Source organism: Populus alba, chromosome 5 (assembly GCF_005239225.2).
Source record: "Populus alba chromosome 5, ASM523922v2, whole genome shotgun sequence".
NCBI lineage: Eukaryota > Viridiplantae > Streptophyta > Magnoliopsida > Malpighiales > Salicaceae > Populus > Populus alba.
This window is the reverse complement of record NC_133288.1, coordinates 12,944,253-12,972,230: the sequence shown is the minus strand read 5'-3', so window position 1 is coordinate 12,972,230 and position 27,978 is coordinate 12,944,253. Positions and strand designations below refer to the sequence as shown.

Genomic DNA, 27,978 nt, shown 5'->3' with positions numbered 1-27,978 from the left:
TCATAAATTTTGGATCTTGCATGAACTAAGGGTTAGCCAAAACTTGTCTCGGAAATTCTTGGTGATATTGATTGATTTCATGCAAATTTAGGTAGAATAGAATTATCTTGCATTAATTTCTTTAGTTTCTTGTATCAATTTATTTATTTTCTTGAATTTTATATTTTTCATTGTTTCTTAATAATAATTCTTGCTTTTATTTTGTGTCATTGTTTTTGTCATTATATTTGCATGAACTTTACATTCATACTCATAAGCTTATCCTCAAGTTTTGTTACGAAGGTTTGAATAATTCTTGATTCTTGAGTCTTTAAATATAAAATAAATCATTGCATTGTTTGTTTAATCGTTTGGTAAGTTGGTAAGTTGCTAAGTTACTTTTAAGAACCAGAGTACAAGAATAAAGTGGTAAAAGGTATAAAGAGTATTAGAGTGGAAAGCCTAATAAATTGTGTGAAAACTCGAGAGAAGTGAATTTCATTATGAGAGTAAACATGTGAGGTTTGTTTGAAGAAAATTTTCTTTACCTCGAACCTTCATTTCAAGTATAACCAATGTCTTCAAAAAGTGTTAAACAAAAAAAGACGAGAACTGTGGAGGAAAGGCATGATAGAATGGAAGCTATGATGAAAGTGTTAATGAATAAGTTTGATGAGATGATTAGTAGACAAGGAGTTTCTAGTCGTAAGGAAAAGAAAGTTGAAATGCATATCGTTAGGGCTATAATGAATGATGAGAGTGTGGGTGATAATTTTGAAGATAAATGAAAGAAGTTTTCAAATAATGATGATAAAAAAAGTTGCTATGGAATTGGCAAAGGAGAAACAAAGAGAGAACATTTTTCATACTAGATGTCACATGAGTAACATGGTGTTTAGTATGATTATTGATAGTGGAAGTTGTACTAACATTGCTAGTACTATACTTGTTAAAAAATTAAATGTAAACAATGTTAAGTATGATAGACCTTATAAACTTCGATGGTTGAATGAATGTGGTGTGAAGTTATGGTATGGTGATTAAACATGTTTGATTTCTTTTTCGATAGGAATGTATAAGGACAAGGTTTTGTGTGTTGTGGTTCCTATGCATGCTAGTCATTTATTGTTGGGGATACCTTAGCAATTTGATAAGAAAGACAAACATGATGGACTTAAAAATAGATATTCTATTGAGAATGATGAAAGTACATATACACTTACATCATTGTCACTTAGTTAAGAGATCCTTTAGAAGTTTCATTGGGTTCAGTCACGAGACTTAGAGCAAAGAGGTTTAAGGATTAAATTAATGGACCTTTTCAAGATACATAAGCCAAGGTGGAATTCGAGAGGATATCAAATAATGAAGAATAAACCTTACTTAATTTAATTCATATTCAAGAAAAGCTTCCAAACATTACAAAAACATTATAATAATAAGATTCAAATTTGTCAATTTTGACCTTTGATTACTGTTTTAGCCATAACAAGAGCTACATATTTGTATTTTCATACGGTTCTAGTTGAATAAAAAAGTAGACATCCATAATTTTCCAGTGACATATGATCGATCTTCATTTGAAGTTAAGCTTTAATTTTGCCAGTAAATTATAAAATTTGACTTTGGGCTTGTTTTGATTAGTTGAGCAATCATTTATTTGTCTTTTAGTTTATTACAGGGCTTGTTACATTTAAGGGTTATTTGGGTTATGCTTTATTTTATTATTTTAGTTATTTTAGGTTTTCAATGTGTTAATGCCTATTTATCAAGTTTTAATCGATTAAGACAAATTAGGATCAACTTTCTACTATATAAACCAATTGTTAACATTATTTTGGGATTGATGAATTTTATCTACAAGTTGTCGCATATTGTGTGTATATTTCTTTTTATGTGGTTGAATGATTCTCATAGAAAGTTTTTATTTGAATTTGTAAACTCTTTAAAGTATTGATCAACTATGTTGTGATTTATACTTCTCGTTTGCATTTTAATATAGACATAGAGTTAGGGTGATCAATTGCATAGAACTTTGGTTCTTCAAGTTAAGGTTCTTGTTGGGTCAAGTTGAAAACTTTTCTTCAAACCTCAAATCAATAATCTAAAGGACAATTCCACATTAGTTTAGTATCAAAGCACGACTAATTTCAAGTTATATCTCTTTAATTTTCATTGTTAGAAGTAATTTTAGGGTTTTCTTTATATCTTGCTATATCTAGGATTTGTTTCTTGTTTTTCTTGATTTCTTTCTCTCTAGGGTTTTGGCTAATAAATGAATAAATTATTGTTGGATTAAAAAACCAACAGGGTGTTCAAAACGTGTAATTGGACAAAATTTAAAAAAAAAGGGCACAACTGAAACACTACCAACTGGGAGTTCTTCTTTTCAAGGTGAAATGTGTTCTTCTTGTATTTGATTACCATATTATTGTCAGTGCCACTAATCGTATTAAAGAAACAAGAACTGTCCCCTTCGGTATTCTTGACTGTTTTTTACGTGCTGTTCTAACAGGAACCACATCATCAGATTAGTTTAATTATTCACTCTTGTAATCCATCACTCGGAACAGCTCGTAAGAAACAATTAAGAATTTCTTCAACACTCTGTTCTGTTGGTGGGTCACTGTACTCGAATCTTTCCAGCGCTGAGGATTTCGTCTGTAATGGTTATAACTGCTACTTATAATAGTGGATATTTACAATCGTTATTTTTATTTTTTATTAGCGGTTCATTAATAAAACTTAGGTCAAACTCAATCACCAAAGAATCCACCTAATTTTGAACTGTACAATTGGCAGGCTTTAAATGTATCATGTGATGGGTTGGAATTGGCTGAGTAAAACGTTGTAATATCCCTCCTGTCGCCGCGGCTTTTAGTAGCAGTTAGCACCGCACCATGTACGAGGGGCCTTTGTGCGAAGATATAGAAACAACAAACTGCAAGCAAAAGCAGAAATAAAAGATCAAGTTGAGCATTACATAACACTTTTTGAAGATCAAGTTGATCAAGTCCCTAACATCTCCATGCCATTTTTTTCTCTACGTGATTTGAGGAGGGTAGACTTCTTAGATATGCCCATTTGCCTTTTGATCTGCGAATATTTATTAGTGTTATGGGCATCTCTACTGCTTAAAATAAGTTACGCTGTTAATTTAACACCAGATTTTAGATCACGAGTGATGACTCAAATTAATAAAAATAAAAAATGATTTTGCTGCTCAAACAATAGGATGACTGTCCATTCAACTTGCTCTTTCAAGCATGGTTATCACCCGACATGGGGATTTACCTGGTTAAAAAGCCGGGTCTTGAGTTACATGGGTTAACTTAAAAAAATTAAAAAAATATATTTAAAGTTTTAATATTTTATATGTTAGTATATTATCCTTTTAAGTTGAAGTATTTAAACAATTTTTTTTTTTTTATCTTACATTGAAAAAACATAATTTTTTTTTTCTCATGAATATAGAATACTATACAATATACTAAAAAAAGCTCAGTGCCCATGTTACTGTTTACCTAGATACAAAGCGTTATGGATTGAAACAGTGTAATGATAGAGTTGCCCTTGCCCCAAATAATTGCGAAGACTGCAAGGAGAGGGTGGGGTTTTCTTTTTATTGGGATGCATTTGGCATTAAAGGAATGGTTTGGGAGAAAACGGTCAATGCTTTGGTGGGGCATGGTGAGGTGCTTCTATTAATGTTTACCCAAACACAAAACACTGTGAATTGGAGCAGTGTAATGACAAAGTTGTCATTGCCATAAAAAGTTGCAAAGACTTCAGGGGGAGGGTGGGGTTGTCTTTTCATTGAGATGCATTTGACATTGAAATGATGGTTTGGGAGAAAACAATCAGTGCAAATTTCGGTGGGGCATGGTGGGGCTGCAGGCCCAGACTGTAGACACTTGGCGTTAGAGCCAGACTCACACACTGGATCTGCATACCCGCTCGCTTGGGTCTGCAAAATCACGCGTTGGGTGCAGACCCAGCCACTTTGGTCTCTTTTGACCCGTGTCTGGGGTCTGCAAACCCCTCTAGGAGTTGTAGACTTGTGCGGCTAGGTCTATAGACCCGCAGAACCGTGTGTTGGGTGCAGACTCGCCCCCTAAGTGTCTTCTAACCCCCTCATAGGTTGCAGTCCCGTGTGGCTGGGTCTGTAAACCCCCTTATGGGTTGCAGTCCCATCATGGGTTGCAGACCCTACAGAGAAGAATATTAATAATAAATATAATAACAACTATTATTATTGTTGTTATAAATATTATTATTTTTTAATATGCATTAGTATCAATAGCTCTAATTAATATCTAGTTTTAATAGAACATTGACCAAGAATATTTAGGAATAATGCCTTGATGCAATATGAATCTCATATAACAACATTATAATTTCCTATGCAAAGCATTTTTGTTCTACGAACTTTATACTTTAGATTTATTAATCAAATATAATTATATATTAAAGATAAAAAGCCTTTATTAATAAAAAAAATATTTTACATGAATAAAATCAATATTACATGTAATTAACCGATTAACTACATGACATATTCAGTAATAGAGAATGCTACTCACGACGATGAGTGGCATTTAAATGGATTTTGAGGGTAATTATACTAATGACTTTTTTTTAAGATCATTTTGACCTACTCATCTTAGAATTGAAGTTGTCTACATGCACTTGGTCATGCAGGTGGTGTAGCCAACATATTTTTCACTTGTTAGGAAAGAAGCAAAGCCCTAAGTTGCCTTTATATATATATGATAGCCTTATTGAGCACTCTCATTTACTTAGCTAGATGGTGGAGATCCAAATAAGTTGATAGAGCACCTATAAAAAGGTCTATAAATCTCTTATATGTTGGTGTTTTTAGGATATCAGTCATCCAAAGAACTAGAAGATAAATAAAAGGAGAAGGGGATGAACTAGCTTTTATTCATTTTTCTATAGATGGCGCCTCTAAAAAAGTCTAGAGAAAACTTTATAGATTTTGGATGTTTTCACGACTGATTAATATTGGGCTTTGAAGGTATAGATGAAGATCTTGGTTGGTGGTTTATGAAATCCTGCAAAATATGTCTAATATATAACGTAAATGACTCTTTGATGCTTAAGTCTATGAGTATGTAGGAGGAATATAGCCTTAGAGATTGTGATGTATATTGAAGAGATAATAAATAATGTGCATGATAAATGCAAGAGAAGTGAAAGAAGATTTTTTTTTTTTTTTTATGTTTGTATATGAAGTAATAAACCGAATCCTTGGTGATTCATGCATGGGTGCCGATATACCAGTGAATCATTTCAACTTGCATGAAAAAAAAAAAAGTCAAATATAGGAATGCACGTGCAGTCTATTTCAAGGGTAAAATTATAGGAGACAATAGTCCTTGATGAAAAAGAATATGAGATAATATTTTTTATTTTTCATGGCCGCATGGATGTGCCCCTGGAACATGTTTCTTTCTCTGTTTTTTTTTTTTTTTTTTTTTTTTTGGCACTAACTGGAGCACAGATTATCTGTGGAAATTCGGTTTCCCGACCATTAAAATGAAAGCAAGTCTCTTCTGATAGGTAGATCGCTTTCTATGCATGACGAGTATTACTTACAATCAATCGTCACTCCTGGCAGTGGCAAACGCTAGGGGCCGAGCTTGGCTTAAAGACAAAATTTCCAACTTCTGTGGGGATAATGAAAGCAATGCAATGACAGTGCCGAGGCTATGATTTGATCTCAGTGCTCGTTACTGCTCCCTGGTCATAAAACTTAAAGATAAAGAATAAAACAATGTACAAAATATTCAGAGAAATAATATAATTTAAAAAACCATAAATAATAGTTATGATTTACAAGGCGCAGGTACCCTTAGCTACTCTTTTAAATTGAAAAATTATTGGGGAAAAAAATCAGAGACAAGAACAGTAAAAAACCAAAGCAGAATGGATTGCCGAGTAATTGAATCTATGCGTTTTGTTTCTTCTTCGTCTTCTTCTGGAAATCATAATGGGATTGCGTAGCTGGCATTCCACTAGGCATCTTTCTCAAAGTGGGGGGCCTTCAGTCATGATGATAAGAAATGTGCGGGAGAGGCACAAGAAAGCTACTCCTCACAAATATGCTATAAACAAATGGCACAATGTTTCCACATGTAAAACACGTTTGATACCTTTTTGTGACTCATGTTTCACCAAGATATGCAAGATATTTTTTTAGTGGATGGAGTATTCTCATTGATTAGTTATTAAAAAAACAAAAAATTGAGCATGTCTTATAGTATTATTATATTCATACAACTACATATTTATTATTAATATATTCATACAACTACATATTTATTATTAATAAAATCTATATTTATTTTTAATATTAGTAAATCTAATATGTTATTTATGAATCTAAAATATAGATAGAGTTCATAAAACAAAAATGCTTTATAAAATAAATTATAAAGTTGTTATAATTATTAAATTCCTATTGCATCAAATAATTATTCCTCAAATATTGCTTATCGATGTTCTCTTAAATATTTATTAGAGCAGTAGAGACTAATACATACTATGTTCTTTCTTTTATGAAAAGAAGTTGATGTTTTTATAAGCTGGGGTATAAAATATACCTAAATTAATATGTAGGTGCTTGTCATAAAATATTTACACTAAACTAACCCACATGAGAATTCCATATAGAGATATCACATATGTTTATGGAAAGACTCAAGTGATAGTTGTGTAAGTAATTCTTAGACTTAAAATCACTAAGTTATCTTATAAAAAAAATGTTATGCTTTGATCCTATTATATGTTATCTTAATCATTGTAACAAAAAGATAGACATTGAGTATAACATAAACTATATAAAATTACTTGAGTGATCAATAGATGATTCATTACCTTAGGTGAATTAGGAAAAATACTTCATCTGTTCTCAAATAGTATTGATTGAGAAATTCTGAATCAAAATAAAATGAGATTTCAAAAGAGTTTCAAGTTTTATTCAAACGATCAACAATTATTATATAGAGAACAAACATGATTTAACATAACAAAATACTCCATAATTTAATGTTAAATCGAAAGCTTATTGATTAAAGGGTATATTAAGTACACTGAGAAACCGGTCACTGAAAGATTAAGTAAAACCACTAATAATAACTTTTCTAATATTTAGGGGATTATGACACGTTAAATAATCCACCTGATTTTTAGATATAAATTAATCAATTGCTAAATTGATAATAAATTAAGACTAGAATATAATTAATACAAGGATTATGTATCTAGACTTAGAAAAATCAAGTAATTACTTGATTGGGTTAATTTTTATAATTTTCCGGAATTAATATATAAATATTATTCAAGTAACAAATTGATCTTTTATCAATTTATAGGGTTTCTTAGATTTTTTCTATAAAAAAGAAATTATGCATCTTAATTTATTTTTTTGTTATATGATTGATAGAAAAACTATGCAAGTCACAAATAAAGAGCTGACTCTCTAGGCATAGCAATCTCATTCTTCTAAATATGAATTTAAAAGTGAGAATTTAAAAGATTTATCACTAATGGTTCATGTGAATTATTGTTGGAGATCCGATAATTAGACAGCTTATAGTTTGCAACTACCAGTCTTTAAAAAATTATTCAAAGTCAAATAAAATTAGACTATCAAGTAATAAATCCATAAATAACTTTAAATCTATCTAACAAGACCGTAGAGACCACTGAATAATTGTATTTTATTATTTATGTTGCGCATGTATGATATTTGAGAATCCAACACTACCATGTGCTTTAGATAAACAAGCTACATGCGAGTGCCCCTAAACACCAGAAGATGATGCATGCCAGCTAGTGCAATCAGCAACAAAAATAATGTCTCAGCAGACATGATGAAGGAAAGGGGGTCAATAGTGTCCTCTATCATCTTAACCCTGCAACGCCTTAGAAACTTCTTCATGCCACTGCAAATCAAGAACTGCTCTTGGATCAGCCAAAATGGATTGCTGTGATGCATATGCATTGAGTCAAACTTGAATTCCCACCGCACAGCTTTATTCGCAATAACGAAGGAGGATCAAGTCCTGGGAGAGTAAAATGCAAATATTTCGATGCATGCTTATCATGCCGCCTCCTACCCAGCATCATTATCCCTGTCTTTGAATCAATGAGATAAACATATGCAAGAGCAGATCCAGTTTTCTGGAGAAGATATCAAGGGGGAAACCAGAGAGGGGATGCTCCCTTTATTTTAGTCTGTAAGAGAGCGTCCATGCAGATTTGACAGTGCTATCCGTATCCCCAAAATGATATTAAATTTGGGAGAATGTGTCTGTGTCAGTTCCCAAGATGATCCAAACCTAGAGACAAATATTTTATCCAATGACCAGATATGAAAGATGGGTCAGGACTTTTCTCAGGTATTAACCATGCAACATGAAACCTAAAGCCAATGTCTGGGTACTTGGGAGGACACAAGCTTGTCCATCATCTATAAAGAAGCTGTTTGGCACTGCGGTTCAAACAGTTTTTTTGCAAAAATTTAAATTTTTTTTTTTTTTTGCTAAAATTGAGTTCGGTTTGTACTTTCTAGATCGTTTTGATGTGCTGATATTAAAAATGATTTTTAAAAAATGAAAAAACATTATTGGCATGCTTTTCGGCATGAAAAGCTATTTGAAAAGCAACCGCTACCACACTCCCAAACACCAGTGTATTCCTATCATGGAGTGCTTCTAAACGCAAATTAAAAACCGGTTTTGAAAAAAATTGAAACTTTTTATTTTAATACATTTCCCAACAAAAAGTATTTTAAAAAATAATCACTATCACAATATCAAACGGGCTCTAAGAAAGAAACCAAGCATTCTTCTCACATAAAGAAGCAAATGCTGCATAGGTAGATATAAGGATAATTAAAGGGGTGGGGAAAGACAATACCACCAAGCTTTGCCATTTCAAGTAATTTATCACCAGTACACCTAGCTACACCAGCAGAGTCGATGCAACTCCTGAAAATTGGTAATACAGAACGGTAGATGGTATCTATCTGTTAGTACACAACTGAGACCCTGCAATGTTAAGATGAATAACTGGCGTGTACGAAGAAAGAAACAGGGATAAAAGATATAAAATGCAGTGCAACCTGTAAAACAAAATTATGGAGTTAGAAGTTGTATGTACAGTTAAATAGATTTTATAGATTATTCAAAAACAGATCATGCAGTCACATCACCGCATATATAACACTTTGAAGTCTACTGTTTCACTTCCCAAAGTTCCTCAAAGTCTACCACAGGTAAATGGATCAGAAATCATTTCAAATCTCCTAGTTTCAGTAGAAGGGTAACAGACAACTGGATATAAGAAGCCTGTAAGAGTATTGTTGCTGAGATATAATCTCATAGAAGGGAAACACGATACCACAACACACAACAGTTAATTCCTCTTGAATCTTAGGGACAACACCCAATCCTTGCTACCTCCAGTTAATTCAGAAATGCAAAATTTGGGTTATGCAAATCATATCCTGTAGTCCTAAATGCTATCTAATAAAACAAAAAACTGAAAGAAGCACTTCAATTGAGTTAATTGTGGAATGCAGCGTTTCATCCCAGCAACCTGCTGTGACTTTTCTCTCTGACCAGAACATATAAACCACGATAAGTGCCCCCAGCTATTCCTGCTTTCAAGTTATCTGATTCTCTCGAAACACACTAAACTTTGAACATACTCTCCAATATACCAAACTTTTGAGAAAATGAAGTAATGCTCATATATTAAAGGAAGCATGTATCGAACTTGAAAGTATGACTTCCCCAAAATACAGTTGAAGTCATTATCAACAGTCAACTCTGAAGGAACAGAAATCTAGTTACCAGAGCTATGATGAAGCAAAGACAGGCAAAATAGAACAATCCATCCTTGCCTTTCTCATGATCTGTACACAACAAAAAGAAAATTGACGGTTCATTGTATTAGCCTCTGATACCATTCTTGAAATACAAACTGGTGAAACTTTAAACATCGCTAGATTCCAAGGTATACTATTATGAAAATTTCAACTCCCCGTGCAAGATTCAAGATGTGCTTCATAAGCTGGAGCAAGAATACACAAACATGAAGGAATTAAAAAACTAGAACTCCTTACCGTGTTTGAGAAATCTAGGCACTGGAAGCTCATTAGGCCTATGCTAACTTGCCGAGCAAATACAGCCCTGGATATATCTGAAGCAGCATGGATAATCTTCCTCTCTTAAAATGAATACCTCCCAATTTAGTTTCTGGCTATCACAGAACCAAAATCAACATTTCTTAGCGCAGATAAATTATCTTTAAACAATGAGAGAGCCCACTCATCCACATAATTTCACAACATTCAACTCACTTGCAGAATCGCTTTTTGTTTCAAAGCATCTATCCTTCTTAACAAAAGTCTCACAAAATAAAATTCAAAGTTCAATTGAATCTTCATACAATGAGAGAAAATAATAGCAAGCTATAATTCGCTGGCAAATACATAATCAGTAATTCATATCTCACTTCTTCCCAGATATCATAACTTGAAAGCACCAGCACATAAATGCAAGTGATAATGGAAAAGGTAGTTTATAATGACTAATAGAATTTCCAAAGTGGAAGATATTCTTTACAATAAAATAAAGATCTCAAATAAATATAAACAAGGGTGGTCATGTTTAAATTCATGTTCATCATAGTTGTACTAGAAATTATTAATCAAATTTTGCCCAACACCATGTCAAAACAACACCCACGTATGATATAATGCATGCAATTGATGTAAACTCACGCCAAGCCCTCGGTAAAATTGTAACGCAATGTAGAACAGAGAGATTCATCAAGGCATTCTGAAACAAACATTATTCTTGCACACAGAAGCTGGATGTTGCCCCTCCAGAATCATACTTTGCATACACTAGTATGCAATTAACAATACAGCATCTCATTTCATCATCATAATAGCAGCCTTACGCAATTCGTTAGGTTTGATATTGTCAGAGACCACCAAAAAAATCAGTGATATATTGAAATAACCCAAAAGAAAGCATTTTTACCATTTATCTAAAAAAAGTTGCTGTTCTATATTTGAAAAAAAAAAAAAAAACTATCAAGTAATTCTTGAAGTTTCACTTGATAATCTTTCATCACTACTACTATGGTAATCCTGTGAAATGACATCGCTGGTGGCTCTATCATTTTGATACGCCTTTCTGAAAGTAGCACTTATCTATCCAAAAATAAAACCCAGAAAACCTTATTCCAAGCTACGAATCTCCCAGTTAGAAGATAGCAGAACAACATCCCCAGCAACACTCAGGAAAATATTTTTGGTCAACTTGGCAGCCTGGGAAACAATAAACCAGTATAAAATTATCCACCAGCACTTAGGAAATACTAAAAAATAATACAATAAAAGGTGTTATCTTCCTTCTTACCCTATACACGTCAAATAGCTTGGCCACTTCCCTAAATTTTTCAGGAGGAAGCCAACTCCTCAAATTTGAAAACAACTTCTCGAGGGAATACTTTGTATAAGTTGATCCTTTCACTTGACCTTAAAAAGAAAAATAAAAATACTTACGAAAACGAGGAACCAGAATTTACCTGGCACGTTAATAGAAGATTTGAAGCTCACAGCACACTCAGGGAAAATATGCCTGTTCATAACACTCGACCAAACAACACAACACTTCGGATGATTCTTGGGATCACCAGCACAAGTATAGAACTCAATACCAGAAAGATAATACTGTTGAGACCCTGTAACTACTTTCTCAACATTACCTAATATAGCTCTACACGGTATAATGTTTTTCGCCATTATCATCTGCCTCTGAGAACTTGGCACTGAAAACACAGACCCAAATCATCAAAACGCATAAGAAAAAGGAACTGAAAACCTAACAAATCTCCCAAAGCTAGAGAAAATTCAAACAAAACGTGATCAGTGCATTACATCATACGAGGCGATTGAAGTACATGAACCTTGCCGGCTGACACAGGAGTGTCCTCTACTTATCCAAATTGAGTTGGGTTAGCATTAGAAAAGCGAAATGTTTTCGAGGTTGTTTATCTATTTATTTGATTTTGTATTTTTAAAAATATTTTTAAAAAATTAAAAACTATTTTTTTATTTTTTTTTGACTGAATGATATTTGATTATTTATAGTATTTAATTAACAACCTACCAAATCTTTTTTTATTTTTATGTAATTGAAGATACACGATTTAAAATCATATTTAACAAAGATTTTGATGATGATTATGATAATATCATAAACCGTAATGTGAAGATAATGATGCCTCGATTACTGATGCTGAAGGTGATGATGATGGAAACAACAAAAACGACAATAACGACGATGATAATGGTGATAATGAAAGTGATGATGATGAATTTTTTTTAAGAAGATAATTTGATATGAATAAATTAATTATATGCACAACTGGAGCTATAAACATGTATTACATTAATTGTAAGCATAAAGAACCATATATGGTTTCATACAATACATGGATGCGTTGGTTGAATGAAGTTTTAAAATGTCATTAGAAACGATGTGCTAACATATTTATGATAGACGCAACTACTTTGTTGAGTTTATGTAATGATTTAGAAACATATTATGGCTTAAAATCTTCAAGAAGAATAAGCGTTATTGAAAATATGGCAATATTACTATTTACAATAGCAATTGGGGCGTTAAATAGGGAAGTGCAGGAGAGATTTCAACATTTAGGTAAAACTGTTAGTAGAAGTATAAAAAAAAATCCTTAAATCCTAATTTTTTTTTATGTAAAAGTTATAAAACCAGTAGATTCACAATTTACGAGTACACTAAAAGAAATTGCAATGAATCCAAAATATATGCCACATTTCAAGGTAAGACAATATTTTATTATTATGTTATTTAAATGAATATCCAATATTTTATTAATGTCTATGATGACTTACAATTTTTTTTTTTTTTTTTTGCCTGTAGAATTGTATAGGTGCAATTGATGGCACATATATTTGTGCCTGCATATAATCTAATAATCAATTCTATTTATTGAAAGAAAAGTTGTATTGACATAAAATGCCATTGATGCTTGTAGTTTCAATATGCAATTCATCTTTGTGTTGGCAGGATGGGAAGACAGTGCACACAATACACATATTTTTCTTGAGGTTATTGACAATAGTAGTATTAAACTTCCAAAATCACCAGAAGGTTGTGATTTGAAGTAAATTGAAGAGTTGGTAATTGAAGTCATATAATATTCTTTTTTAGTTATTGAAAAAAATTAGCATGTTGTTCTTATTTACAAGCAAATACTATCTGGTTGATGCTGGATATCCTAATGAGTATGGGTACTCGGGTTCCTATAAAGGCAAGAGGTATCATTTACAAGAATTTAGGCGTCATGGACAATCAAGTGGTCGGAATGAAGTGTTTAATCGTGCACACTCATTACTACATAACATGATAGAGCATTCTTTTGGGGTATGGAAATAGAGGTGAAGATTTTTGCAAAACATGCATGTTTATCCATATAAAACGCAAGTTCAAATTGTAGTTGCATCGATGACACTACGTAACTATATTAGAAAGAGATCACAAGATGATGAGGCTTTGTAGAATATGATCAAAATTCTAATTTAATTCTGTATAACTTTTTATCTAATATTGTAGCTCACTTATATATTCAAGAATTGTAGAGGTCTTTATGTATAGATTTTATACGCAATGGAATTGCAAATGTTTTGATTAGACAATGAAAAAGAAACATAGTGTACAAGGACTGTTCATTTCTTTATGTAATCATGATTATAAATCAACAATATTTTGCAATTATGTATATATGTATGTATGTATGTCTTTTTAAGTAATTTCACAATTAAACCTGATATAAAAAAACATAGTAACTAAATACATGAAATTGTTTTTTGTTCAACTTCAATTTCAATCACAGTTTTAAACCAAACACTTTATTTTCTTAAAACAAACCTCAATAAAAATGATTTTTATGAAACTGTTTTTTTTTAACCACATCCACAATATGAGTATCCAAACCATCATTTGAGTATTATATGTGAATGAAAAAAATAAATTAATAAATTACAAGTTTCTATAGAATAAAAAAAACTGTTTGAAGTGCATTGGCTTAGTGAAATTATTTTCAAGGTGAATCCAAGCATACCTGTAAGTCTAGAAAACAAATAATGATAATAATAATTATAACAATATCTAAATAGTGTGGGGGAATCATTGTTCCCCCACACCTAAATCACTATGGATTACAACAGTAATCCACAGTGCATTCTCTTTTTGTTATTTTTTTAGCTTTTTTTCAAAAAACTTTCCAACTTTCTCCTTCTTTTTTTTTTTCAACTTTTCTTTTTATTATTATTATTTATTTTTTCAAAATTATATTTGTTGATTTTACTTTTAAAATATTGAGCTGGTTAAAAATTTTGATTTGTAATTTTTTTTTCTTTAAAATATTATGGATTTCTGCGGTGTTTTTCCACATAGTTTTTCTATTTTTTTTCTCAAAATTATATTTGTCAATTTTTTTTTTTTAATATTGAGCTAATTGAGAATTTAGTTTTGTAATTTTCTTTCTTTAGAACATTGTTGATTGCTACAGTTTTTCTCCACATGGTTTTTTTTTTTATGATTTTCTCTGAAATTATTTTTTTTATTTTATTTTTTAATATTTAGCTGGTAAAAAATTACAGTTACAATATGTGAGGAAATCACTATAACTTTCCTCGCAAATTGTTGTAGATTGCTACAGTATTTTTTCCCATATGGTTTTTTTCTGTTTTGTTATTTTTTTTTCTAAAATTATCTTTGTTAATTTTATTTTTTAAATATTAAGCTGGTTAAGAATTATACATATAACTAAAGGGTGTGGGTTCCTCTTTTCTTTTCTTTTTTCTTTTTGCATTTTTTCAATTTTTTTTCCAACTTTCCCCTTTTTACTTTTTTTTTTCCAAAATCACTTTCCTTTTTCTTTTTTTCATTTATTTTTTTATTTTTTTCCAAAATTATTTTTGTTGATTTTACTTTTTAAATATTGAGCTGGTTAAAAATTTTGCTTTGTAATTTTTTTTCTTTAAAATACTGTGGATTTCTGTGGTGTTTTATCATATAGTTTTTCTATTTTATTTTTTTTTTTTATTTTTTAAAATTATATTTGTCAATTTTTATTTTTTAATATTGAGCTAATTAAGAATTTAGTTTTGTAATTTTTTTTCTTTAAAACATTATTGATTGCTACAATGTTTTTCCGCATGTTTTTTTTTTTTAATAATTTTCTCCGAAATTATTTTTTTTTATTTTTTTTTTAATATTGAGCTGATTAAAAATTACAGTTACAATATGTAAGGAAAACATTATAACTTTCCTTGCAAATTACTATAAATTGCTACAGTGTTTTTTCCCACATGTTTTTTTTTTTTTCTGTTTTGTTATGTTTTTTTTCTAAAATTGTCTTTGTCAATTTTATTTTCTAAATATTAAGTTGGTTAAGAATTGCAATTACAAGTTTTTCCTCACAAAACACTATGAATTGATACAGTTTTTTCTCACATGGTTTTTTTTTTCCAGTTTCTTTTGTGTTTTCATTTTTAGTAATATTTTTTTTCAAAATTATCTTCGTTAATTTTTTTTTTTTTAATATTGAGATGGTTAGAATTTAACTTTGTAATAAAGCTTAATAATGTGGAGAAACCACTGTAACTTTCCTTAAAAAATATTGTGGATTGCTACATTGTCACTCCATATAGCTTTTTTTTTTTTTATAATTTTTTTTAAAATTATCTTTGTCAATTTTATTTTTTTTAATATTAAGCTATTTGAGAATTACAATTACAATTCAGTACAAATAAGGCTAAATCATGTGGGGAAGCACTGTAGTCTGTAGCTTTTATTACAAAACACTGTGAATTACTTTAGTTTTTCCAACATGATTTTTTCCCTTTTTTAGTGTTTTTTTTGTTATTTTTTTTTTCTAAAATTGTCTATGTCAAATTTTCTTTAATATTGAGCTTATTAAGAATTTAGCTTTGTAATTTTTTTCTTTTAAACACTGTAAATTGTTGCAGTGTTTTCCCATATGATTTTTTTTTCCAAAATTATTTTTGTCGATTTTTTTTTTAATATTGAGTTGGTTAAGAATTATAATTACAATAAAGCTACATCTTATGAGGAAAGCGTTGTAATTTTTCTCATAAAACACTGTGGATTACGACAGTATTTTTGTAAAAAAAAATTTATTTTATCTTATTGGGGGAAAACACTGTAGTTGTCCTCACAAAACGTTGTCAATTGCTACAACGTTTTTCCTCATAGGTTTTTTTTCCTTTCAAAATTATCTTTGTTGATTTTTTTTTTAATATTAAGTTGGTAGAGAATCTAGCTTTGTAATTTTTTTTTGCTTTTTGTTAACAGAAAAGCTAAATCATGTGGCGAAAAACACTCTATCTTTCCTTATAAAACACTGTGAGTTGCTATAAATCATTTTGTTCAGTATTTAAGGTTTTTTTTTATCACCAACACAACTTTTTTTTTTCCGTCATGAAATATTTGCTCCATTATATCTTTAATTTTTATTATTTATATAATGCTTTTTCCCATGATGAAATATTTGCTTCATTATATCTTTAATTTTTATTATTTATGTAATGCTAGTTTATAATTATAATATTATCAAATATATTTGTTTTATAAACGCGCGGTAGTGCGCGGGCACATCATCTCGTAATAATAAAAGCGTGAATGATAGGAAATTGCGACTTTGGAAGATGCAAGAGTGGATGATTCATGTGGATAGGCGTAACAAGACGCCTAAAATATAGGGAGGGAACTACTAGCATGCCAAATGGACAAAGTCATGTGATGACGGACGGACGGTGGTTCTCGACAACTTGAATGAATGGGAAAGGAGCAAGCTTAGAGAGATTTGGATTATGGAAATGGGAGAAGCCAAGGATGGTTGTCCAAATTTGAGACCGAACTGATCAGGTAAAGGCCCTAAATAAGGGAGTACAGTACATATCAAGCTTCTGGTGATAAAACTCCTGTAGAGGTAGTTGTTTTGACAAGGAAATTATGCATAAAGAGCTGCTAAATAGACAAGCAAATAATGGTGAAAGGATCGACAACATGGTGTCTATATGAAGGAAATAAATGGGCAGCGAGTCCGACCATAAATTAAGAATAGAAGAGGCTTGTCCTTGTCTAGGAAATAATAAATGCTACGAGAGTCTCTTATACACAAAGACAATGAAAGTTTTCATGGTTTGACAAAAAAAGTTAACCATCCTAACAACGTTAAGATTTGAACCAGAAGAAATTTACAGACATGTGTCCCTGTACCAGGTGGATAGCTTTTTTTCACAAATCTTCGTCTGGCAACCATTAATTTTATTTTTTTTCACAAAAAAAGTTTCTCGCGCGCCCACACATACCCCCGTTCTTCCCCTCCTAACAAAGTTCTGTTTATTGCAAATATTTTTTTTTTCTTGAGCTTTTAATTTTATTTTTTTTAATTTTATCCATTAACATTAAATTTTATTAAAAATTAAATTTTATAATTTTTTTTATAAAATTATCATAATCTTATATTAAATTCATGAGTTTTACAGATTAATTCGATTGAGTTTAGTTTTTTCAAAGTTTTTTTTATTTAATTTTATTTTATTTTCAATTTCAACATCCATCATTTAGATTGATTGAAAATTAAATTTCATAATATATTTTAATTATCTTTTTATTAAAGTCATCATAGTCTCATGACCTGAGTTAAAAATTTTGTAAGTTAAATTAGATCGACTCGAGTATTTTTTTCTTTTTTTTTAATTGATTTTTTTATATATAATTTAATCATTCAATGTTGGATTTATTGAAAATTTAACTTTTATAATTTATTTTATTTTTTTTTAATTAGTTTATCCTGGTCTTATAATTTAGATTTTGTAAGTTAACTAGAGTTTTTTTTTATTATTGATTTTTTTAATTTTATTCTTTAATATTGAATTGATTTAGAATTGAGCTTCAATATATATATTTTTAATTATTTTATATGAGATTATTACAATCTCATAACTCGGGTAGCTAATTTTACATATTAACTTGGGTTAATTTAATATATTATCGTCTTAATATATATATATTAAAATTTTTTTGGTCAAACTACGGTTTATTTCTAGATTATCCAAGTTGCTTTTTAAACTTGTTAGGTTAACTATGTCACATCAAATTAATCTTTACATTTATTTTTTTTTCTTTTTAAAAACATATTACCAATGCCTGATTATTTTTTTTAATTTTTTTTTAAAAAATTATTTGACCAACAATATAGCACAAACAATGAAGTTGTAAATTTAACGATTTCCAATCAATATATTCCCTCCATCTAATTAGCAAAAGAATCCATAAACACTATCAAATAAATTCAAGAAAACCATTATCATCATCAAAATAATAACAACCATATACATGGGAATAAAACTTTAAAATTCTAAGAGAATTCAATTGATAAGCTATTACCACTAACAATGTATTTTGCATGATATAATAATCGATTATATTTTAAAATTTGGTTATTTAATTCTCAAAATTACAATGGAATGTACAATTACAATTGCAATAATTTATCACAACAGAAGTGATAGTGGCATTACATAAAAAGAAAAAATTACATGATTCAACCATTATTACATGATTAAAAGTAACCATTCACTAATTTATTGCAAAAAACTTATCATAAGGACTAATTTGCATTAAAAAAAATACGCAAGGATCATATTGTAAATAAAATAAATCTTGTAGACTAATTTATTTTTTGAAAATGATGGGCTCAAATCAATGTTATAACTTATAAGACTCAGATAAACCTATGGACTCTATCAATTTTTTTTAATTAAAACAACCTTGTTTTAGATATTTTTTATTAAAAAAAATAAAATGAAACAACATTTGAGCTGGTTTGACGGAGTTAGTTCTTTGTAACCATGGAAAAAATAGAAATTTGTGAAAAACCACAAGTATTAACAGCACAGATGAATGATGACAACGACAAGCCAATTGCATTCTTTTTAAGCACTAACATTCAAATTGACAAATTCCTCAAACCACAGGAGCACCCACTACATCAAATAGAGATCTCTATGTATTCGGCAAGCAAGCATTCAATGCCCGACGAGACCATTCCAAGCCTCTATCCACAGAGATGGCATGCATTTCTATCCATTCCTATGGTAACCTAGGATTTCCCAAGGCTAACGGCTAACGGAAGGTCACGCTGCCCCTACAACAGAGAAACTGCTCAAAATATAGGACAGAATACAAGCAATACGCATCTTGTCTTAAATTTTTGCCGTCCTGCTGGGAGGGCACATGACATTGTCACCCAACCATGAGCATCAAGAAAGAAATATCCTCCCATATAGTAAACATGATGGCTATGTCAAACAGGAGTGCAAGTAACATCTGATAAAATAAAGTGTATTTGCTTCCAATATAAGCAACAAACCAAAGCTTGAAAGACCCCAAAAAATAAAAAATCTAAAAAAAAAGTTTGAATAATGAACATATCAAACAAGTCAATCCAAAATATCAGAAAACAGAAGTCATGTTCTGTCAGATGTCATAACAAACCAGAGAGTGTTATGCCTTGTGTCAAAAAGAGTAGGTTTATTGTCTACATAGAGAGCAACGAAAAATGAAAATCCATGCCCTGTCCTGTAAGTAAATGTTCCGAGGACAGACAGATATTCTTATCTGAACCTCATGCCTTAACAAAAAGAGAGCTTATAAAAACTAATGCAAGGTTCATGCTCGATTCACTCACCCTATAAAATTAAACTCACTGCTTAAAGTAGATGGTCATAGCAGGAAGTTCAATATAACTTCGAAACAGCAGGTCCTGTATTTACATCAAACTAAAACACTATCAATTCCAAAAGTTAAAACTATGATAAAGAAGCATGGCATTCTACTGAACAACATCCTCTCTCCGACAATTTAAACTTCCAAGTGGTTGTTTAACCATAAATGAACATTTAGTGAGTAATAAAAAAAAAAATGCAAGCGTTTCAAGAATTGCTGAGCTCAGACAGGAAAAAAAAAAGGATCAAAACAATAAGAGAAACCAAATAAAATAGGAAAAATATAGAGACTTAAGAGGTACATAACTAATCATGGCACAATATGAAGCAAATTACTCATGCAACGTGAAAAAAGCTATGCATATCATAGCCACTTCTTAGTTTGCAAACAGAATACAAGGGAATCAGATATAAGTTGCATTGTTCCCCGGGAGACAAGGTAAAAATTAGTAAGAAATTTCAAAATGTTTTCAATCCAATGTTTTGTGTACATGCATTGTTTTCTTAGCCTTCCGTCAGCATGAAAGAGCAGTAAGCAATACGCTTGAAGCACAGAACATTTCTTTGCATGAGTTAGAGCTCATATAAAGACCAGAAACTAGTGAAACTTTTAACCATAACAATGGTAGGACATACTGAAATTGAATGATTGCATATTCCAAAAGGCTTCAAATCTTGTTTCTCAAAACTATCAGTCCAAAACTTTTTTGTCAAAATATACATCAATTAAAATCACATAACTTATCAAATACCAATTCAAGTGTGGCAAGTGATGTAAGAATTGTTCCACTAATTATTTCCCCTTAAGCTAATAAGAGAGCCCCTCACTCAGAAAATTTCAAGAAAGAAAAATCCAAGTTCATCTACTTAGAAACATCTATGGACCACATAAAATGAAAGCATATAGAAATAAACTTGAAGGCTCAAGAACTCATCAAAAGCCATATAAGCAGTTAAAAACTGTTCTGCTATCAAGTATTTTCAGGATCTCATCTCACACTCCATAAATTCCTTACTTGCTTTAATAAGAAAGGGCGGGACAGAATGAAAAAAAGAGTCACCAACATAATAACAATCCCCCTTCATGGCTACTACAAATATTAGATAAAAACCAAAAAAAAAAAAATCAACCAAAATGATGAATATAGAAAGAACTGGAAAATTAGGGAAAAACATGCATCATTTCCAATAATGATCATTTCCGATAAATATTAAAATGAGTAACAGCAACATTTTAGCCTTACATACATGTTAAAGAAATGGCATCAAAGTGCTTCCATTTTCTATCTCCTCTGCATTCTGATGTGAGTTAACAAAATAAACCATCATTGATGAAGAATCATATGCTTCTTCTTTCTCCCCCCCTCCTCGTCTTCCTTTAAAAAAATGAAAGAAAGAAATAAAAACAAGAACAATAATAATAATAATAATAATAATAAACAGAGGGATGTGAGTCTCTCTCTTTTTTTTTTCGCTTTTTTTTTAGAGAAGAAAACCATGTATATATATTTGCCTGGCTCCATCCTGTCTGCCCTTTAAGCACCTACATTGTAACTGGGTCTCTTCTCTCTATTTATGAAAGCGCCAAAATGACCCTTGATTAACGAAGGCAAAGGAAGAGGGCACCCCATGGTGACCAAGGGCAGCTTGGTCACCACATAAAAAAACAGCCATTGCAGAACAGTGTAGCTCTGCCAAGCCCAACAAACACATAGAGATAGAGCTGCTGGGTTTGTCTGGTTTGGGGGCTTTTTTCTAGAGATAGAGAGGGAGAGGGAGAGGGAGAGGGAGGAAATGAAGAAAGTAATTAAAGAAAGAGATGGATTTTTTTTTTTTTTTTTTTGGGGGGGGGGGGGTTTCTAATTTTCTAAACTAGAAAGTTCTAGAACTTGATTGATTGTTTTGGAAGGGCAATAATGAGTTTGGGTTTATGGATTTCGGAAGGTCGGTGAAAAGCCATTTTCAGCTTTCCTTGTGTTCCTCTCCTCCCCGTTTTCTCCCCCCCGGTACCTGTTCGCGAAGATGAAAAGACCAAATTATGCATCCTATTTTTTCAACCACACTTCTCCATCATTTTTTCCCACACAATTTATACTCGGAGCAATGTATATTCCTTAAGAATATTTTCTTCCACTTGAAATAATTATTTAAAAGTAAAATCCTACGGGGGGGTCAATTCATTATCTTTATTAACTAGGAAGGGTTAGCAACAGTTTTAGGCTCTATTTTATGTTACAGTACGGTATATGATTTAAGATATTTTTAAATTGATTAAAATTTTAAAAGTTGTTTGTTTTTAATATGTTTTGTATCTTAAATTAGAAAAAAAAAAAATGGGTTGAGTAAAGTTACAATTTGTAGCTTTTGTTGACCTAATTTTTTTTTTTAACATTTAACATTGAATTAATTGAGAATTAAATTTAATATATATATTTTTTATAAGCTTATTAAATATCTCATTGGTTAACCCAAGTTAATCCGAGTTGATCTAATATATTGTTATTTCAATAAAAAAAATTTAAACCATCTTGATTTTTTTTAAGTCAAATTATGTTTTTATCAGTAATTTGGTTGTCATGAATTTATCAAATCGACCAGGTCATATAAGATTAATTCTCATATAGTTTATTTATTTTTTACTATAAAATCACATTTACAACTTCTAAATATTTTTTTTACATTAAATAAATTTTGAATTTGACCTGCAACATAGCATAAGCAATGAATTTTTTAAAAAAAGTTTGAATTTTTTTAAGTCAAATTAGTTTATTACTAATCTCTTAGCATTGCAATTTGAGTTTCATATATATATCAAAATCAACAACAATGACAATAATTTACTTATGAATTTTAAATCAACTGTAATGACGGTCAACCAGATGTAAATAATAATCGACCATAATGGTGGAAAATCAATATGAGAATTTTAAATTGATCATAATTGTGACAATGATGGTCGGAATCACGTAAGAGAGGTACAGAGCGTGGCTACGTTTCTTGGTTTTGTTTTGGGTTTTGGTGAGAGAGGGAGTGATCTCTCTCTCTCTCTCTCTCTCAATTTTATTCTTTAATGATGTGTATGGTTAAGGTGGAAAATATAAGCCTCCTTCTTAGAAGAGATAAGGTTCAATTTATACTACTTCTCTTGTTTTACATTTTAACCTATTGTTTATTTTTCTCCCTTTTAATTTTAAATTTTCTCATATTTTGCATTTTGTATTTTCCTTGAAAAATATATCTTAACATCAATTCGATAAGAAAATTAATCAAGAACCATGCAATAGATGCATTAATGGTCGAAATGCATCTAAATTAACATGTTTTTGGGTTTTCCTCTTTTTCAAGTTTTTTATTTTTATTTTTAAATTTTGATTTTTTTCAAAAAGATGTTTGAAATTATGAAATGAATGCAAATGCATTAGAAACATATTTTTTTAATTTTGATTTTTTAAAAGAGAAAAAATATTTGAAAATCACAAAATGAATGTGTGTTTGACTAAAATGCATTGAAAACACTTTTTTTTAAATTATATTTTGAAAAAGGAGTCAAAATTATGTTATGTCAAAATTACTATAGGGGATTGCAATTTTAAAATTAAAAAAAAAATCAAGTTGGAACTTGATTGAATAAATTTATAAAATTATTCTGAAATAATATATGTAATATTATTTAATAGGCAAATTGATATTTTATCATTTATAAGGTTATTAGGTTTTTTTCTATAAATAGAAAATTATACCTCATATATTTTATGTGTGAGTTGTGTAAGCTATAACAAAATATACAATACAAGATACACTTGAAAACACAAAAAGAAAAAGTTTTCTCTTAAAGGCATCACAATCCCTCTCCTAAAAAGAATTGAACATATTTCTCGCTTGTAGTTTTTGTGGATTGTTATTAGATGCTAGACACTTTTACAATTTACACAGTCTTGAAAAAGTTGATCAAGCCTAAGAAAAAAGATTTAATCTTTAGGTAAGTTTTGTCAAATCCTAAACAACCCTAAATTATCAAACATGATCTTTGAGACTTCTAAAAAAAAATTAAATTATCATTTTTACTATGTCTAAGACTTTCAAAAAACCCAACATGATGGAAGTTAGAGTATTTTGTTCTCCATTTTTGGAAATGAGGGTGTTTTCATCTAGTTACACTCATTGCTTCTAGTTTAATATGATTTTCTTATGCTTATTTCACTTTGAGAAGCGTTTAGTCGAGGAGAGTATATAGTCATTCTTATAAAAAAAATAGTTATAAAATCAACTAATAAGGGTTTCGATGATAATAGGTTCGAGTAGATTTTCCATGCTCTACATTTCCTCATTAAACTTCTAGTGCTCTCATCTTCTTAGTGTGTTATGATGGAGAGCTTAGTTATACTCTTTTTAGATGATATGTTTATGCTAAAATGAGTGATGAGTTTGAGGTAGAGATCATAAAAGTTAAGGATAGAGTCAAACCCGAGTAGATCCGCTAAACATTGTTTGAAGGACTTTACATTTAACATCATTGTCCTGGGTTATAAGATTCAAGTTGATTTATACATTTTAGATGTTTTTATAGGTACATAAGGCTATCATAGTTTCTAAGTTAGTCTTGAAATAAATGTAATAAGTTTATAACATTTGGTCATTAAAAACACTTAACTAATTATCTAGCAAACAAAAATAACAACAGTTTCAATTGCGTACTTCATGTTAATAAGTCCCAACATAGATTAGGATAAACAACTTGCATACATTTAAAAACAAACAGTACATCTTAGATTACAAACGTAAACACAAACATATATATTCTAGCATGCAAAGGAGACAACAAATAAATTAAGTAACACCGACTTTGTCATGGAATTAAATAAAAACTAATGTGTGTTTTTGATAATTTCTTCCCATAAAATTAAAGGAATGTCCTTCTTTAAGATGAAATACAATAGGAAAGGCTCTAAACAACACAAAAAAAAAAAATCAAATCAAATTTGATACATTGAAGCACATTTAGTGTCAACTCAATGACAATGATGAGCACCAAATCTCTATGATTAAGGCACATGTCTAAGCAACACAACCTTGGTTGTGACAACATCCTAATAATGAAGAGCTCATTTTGTTTTTGTGTTTCAAAATGGTTTTTTTTGTTTAAAAAAAGATTTTTTGCTTCAAATTAAATTTGTTTTTGGTGTTTTCAGATTATTTTGATGTGCTGATGTCAAAAAATAATTTTTTTAAAATAAAAAAAATATTATTGTAATATATTTCCAAGCGAAAAATACTTTAAAAAGCAACCACTACAACACTTTGGTCCAAATCATAAGATTAAAATAATATGATAAATAAAAGAGGATTATAAAGCCCCTTTTTTAAAAAAATATTGTTGATTTTTTAAACTTGCGATCCGAATTATTAAACCTGAAGCATCCAATCTAAAAAAATTATGAAGTCAAATTCTCAATCAATTAATCATTGATGAATGGAATTTAAAAAATCAATTATATAAAGGAAAAAAAAACAATAATTAAATGTGTTTTGATATCATATTCAGTTCCTCATGAGTGATAAACTTTTATACAAAGTGAGTAAATGTGTACCTCAGAGTATTAGGTTATTTGTATTTATGTCTTTTTGGTTTTGTACATAAATTATCATTTGTTTGAATAAACTGTATCCACTCCATATTCTACCTCTCACAACTTCTAGAGAGTCTGACTGGTCCAAAATCTATACAAGAGAGGAGGACCAAACAGTTAGCCCAAGAGGAATTTTAAGCCATTTTATTTTCCAAGTTGAGAAAATGTTTTAGTCAGCCCAAAGAAAACTCCTTACAGCGACAAAATTGACAAGCATGCCCGCACCCCTGAGAAACCCTAGAGCTAGGAGGAGAAACTGAGAGGAAGAGAAAGAAGAATCAATACACAGAAAAGGCCAAGGCAGTTTCAAATGGCACTTTTCGCGTCTTCAACATTGCCCTCAAGTCCATAATATCAGGCATCCTTTCTTTCACTGTATTTTTACTTCTACTTATTATGCTATCTATGTGGGTCAATGGTTTTGCCGTTCAAATGTTAATAGCCATGGGAGAAAAGGGAATTAATGGTTGTTGTTGGTTGATCTATGTAATTACAGTTTTACTAGTAAATTTGGAGTTTAATTGTGTTGGACCTTTGTTTATGGCGTAATAGAGGCAGGCTACAGTGGTTTTGGAAAGAAAAAAAATGAAAAATGAAAAATAAAAAATGAAAATTGTGATTGAAAATGTACAAATAAGAAATTGAGGCATGTTTTTTTCTCTAGATTTTGGTTGGAGTAATGAACCTGGCTTGCCTTATAGTGTGACTAGCCCAGGTTGATTCAACACCACTATGCAGAAAAATGTTGAAATTGTGATTTTGAATGGTGTGTAAAGGCGGTCTAATCGAAATTCTTCAATTTAAATGAAACAGTCTTTAAATCTGCACATATGCATGCATCTTTTTTTTTTTTTCTTTAAAACCTTTCATGGGAATTATGAGTTGTTGTAGTATCCAGAAAATTTATGCATGGCATTATCTTTGGCCCATTTCACAGATTAAAGTGTTGAGGAATAAACCCTGTCAATTACGTTAGTGCTTACTGTCATGTGCACCTCACCAAATCTCTCCAACATGTTCGATGAAAGTCACAAAGGCCCATTTTGGTGAACCAAGTAAGGTCAAGCTGCAATTGAATATTGTTAAGGAAAGGTTATGGCATGTCATCCTCAACTCCGCAAAGGAATTTCTTTGGAGAAAAGTTGAGGATTTGCTGCTTAAGTGATTACTGCTAGTTGGACAGAAGGCATTCAAGTGGTCCCTTGTAATACTTTTCTTACTTAGTTTTCTAACCGATGTTATGTATTCCATCTCTAGAAATCGGGAATTGATGATTCCTTTCGGTCTGCTTGTTGGCTGTTTGATGATGGACTTCTTAAAAGAGATATCAATGGAAGTCTTTCAAGCGCCAGAGGTAAATTTGACTTTGTGTTCTTTCCCTGTGTTTTTTCAGTTTGTTTGCAAGGATAAATAGATATACGTGTTGTTCTGTTTCAATGTTTTTTTTTTGCCTGTTGAACAGAAAAGAGGGCTGAACTTACCGTTTCTGGGTATCAGCTGCTGCTTCATTCTTGTGAAGGTCATGTCAACATATTTTACGCCATTTCTTTTGCATGTTGCAAATGGTGGGTTGATGCAAGTTTTATGGCTTTGGGGCGATTCACTGAAAGAAAACAGTCAATGTAATGAAGAGAAAATCTTCGCTGGCCAAAATACTTAATTAGCCATGGCTGCAAAGGAATAAACAAGGTCTAGTTCATGAACGGGATATTTGGTTCCTAGTTGTATCCTCAGAGTTATGCATGCAAATAGTTAGCTTGTTCTGCACGTGACATTGCTTTATAATATGCTACCTGGCATGTTCCATAGACAATACATGGTTGTCAGTTGCACGAAAAACATAGGGTTATATTTTATAGCGTAGACCCAGGAAAATGTGGGATCACCTAAAATGACATGGAGAGATTGTCATGTACAGATCTTCTAGAGTTACCTTTAATCCGTTACTAATTGTGAATGGAAGTTCAAGTAGCAGATGCCCAACTTTGTACAGCCATTGCAGTGTTGTGTCAAATTCTTGCATGCCAAAACATTGCCGGTTAATTCTACGTTACACATGACATGATAGAACAATTACAACAAAGTAAGAAACCTCCAGAGGCTATTATTTTGAACCTCATCAATTATCATATCCTGTTGTTTATACTCTGATGGGACATAGAACATTGGGAAAAAAAAAGGTTAGCCAAGAAAGTGGAGAGAAACCAATCAATGGTCCACGTCTGCAACTGAAAAATACTCGGCAACGGGTCACTGTTTAAAGTTCAAATAAGGCAGGCTTTTCCACTATTCACTTCTACTTTACATTCAGTGGCGTCTATGAACTGCAGATCCTGAAGATAGATGGAAAGACTTGATGCTATACCTATAAAGCGCTACGTTTTCCAACCAAACGTCCTGTATCTTATGGACAGATTCTAAATGGCACTTATTGAAAGGAATTGTAAAGCCACACTTATTCTC

The 27,978-nt window shown here is 30.8% G+C and overlaps 2 long non-coding RNA genes across 5 annotated transcripts; both read right to left on the bottom strand.

The window, feature by feature from the left end:
• Positions 1 to 7,577: 7,577 nt before the first annotated feature.
• Positions 7,578 to 12,099, bottom strand: LOC118030137 (uncharacterized). 4 transcript variants are annotated; one of them, XR_012169985.1, is made up of 5 exons: positions 11,963 to 12,099; positions 11,442 to 11,853; positions 10,136 to 11,350; positions 9,864 to 9,925; positions 7,578 to 8,996 (listed from the first exon to the last, which is right to left on the bottom strand). It is a non-coding gene; the product is annotated as an uncharacterized lncRNA (long non-coding RNA). The 4 variants fall into 4 exon arrangements; XR_004684284.2 differs by having other exon boundaries at positions 7,582 to 8,345; positions 8,926 to 9,925; XR_012169986.1 differs by lacking the exon at positions 9,864 to 9,925.
• Positions 12,100 to 21,070: 8,971 nt separating this feature from the next.
• LOC118030130 (uncharacterized) lies at positions 21,071 to 21,945 on the bottom strand. Its single transcript, XR_004684278.2, has 2 exons — positions 21,385 to 21,945; positions 21,071 to 21,264 (listed from the first exon to the last, which is right to left on the bottom strand). It is a non-coding gene; the product is annotated as an uncharacterized lncRNA (long non-coding RNA).
• Between the last annotated feature and the right edge of the window lie 6,033 nt (positions 21,946 to 27,978).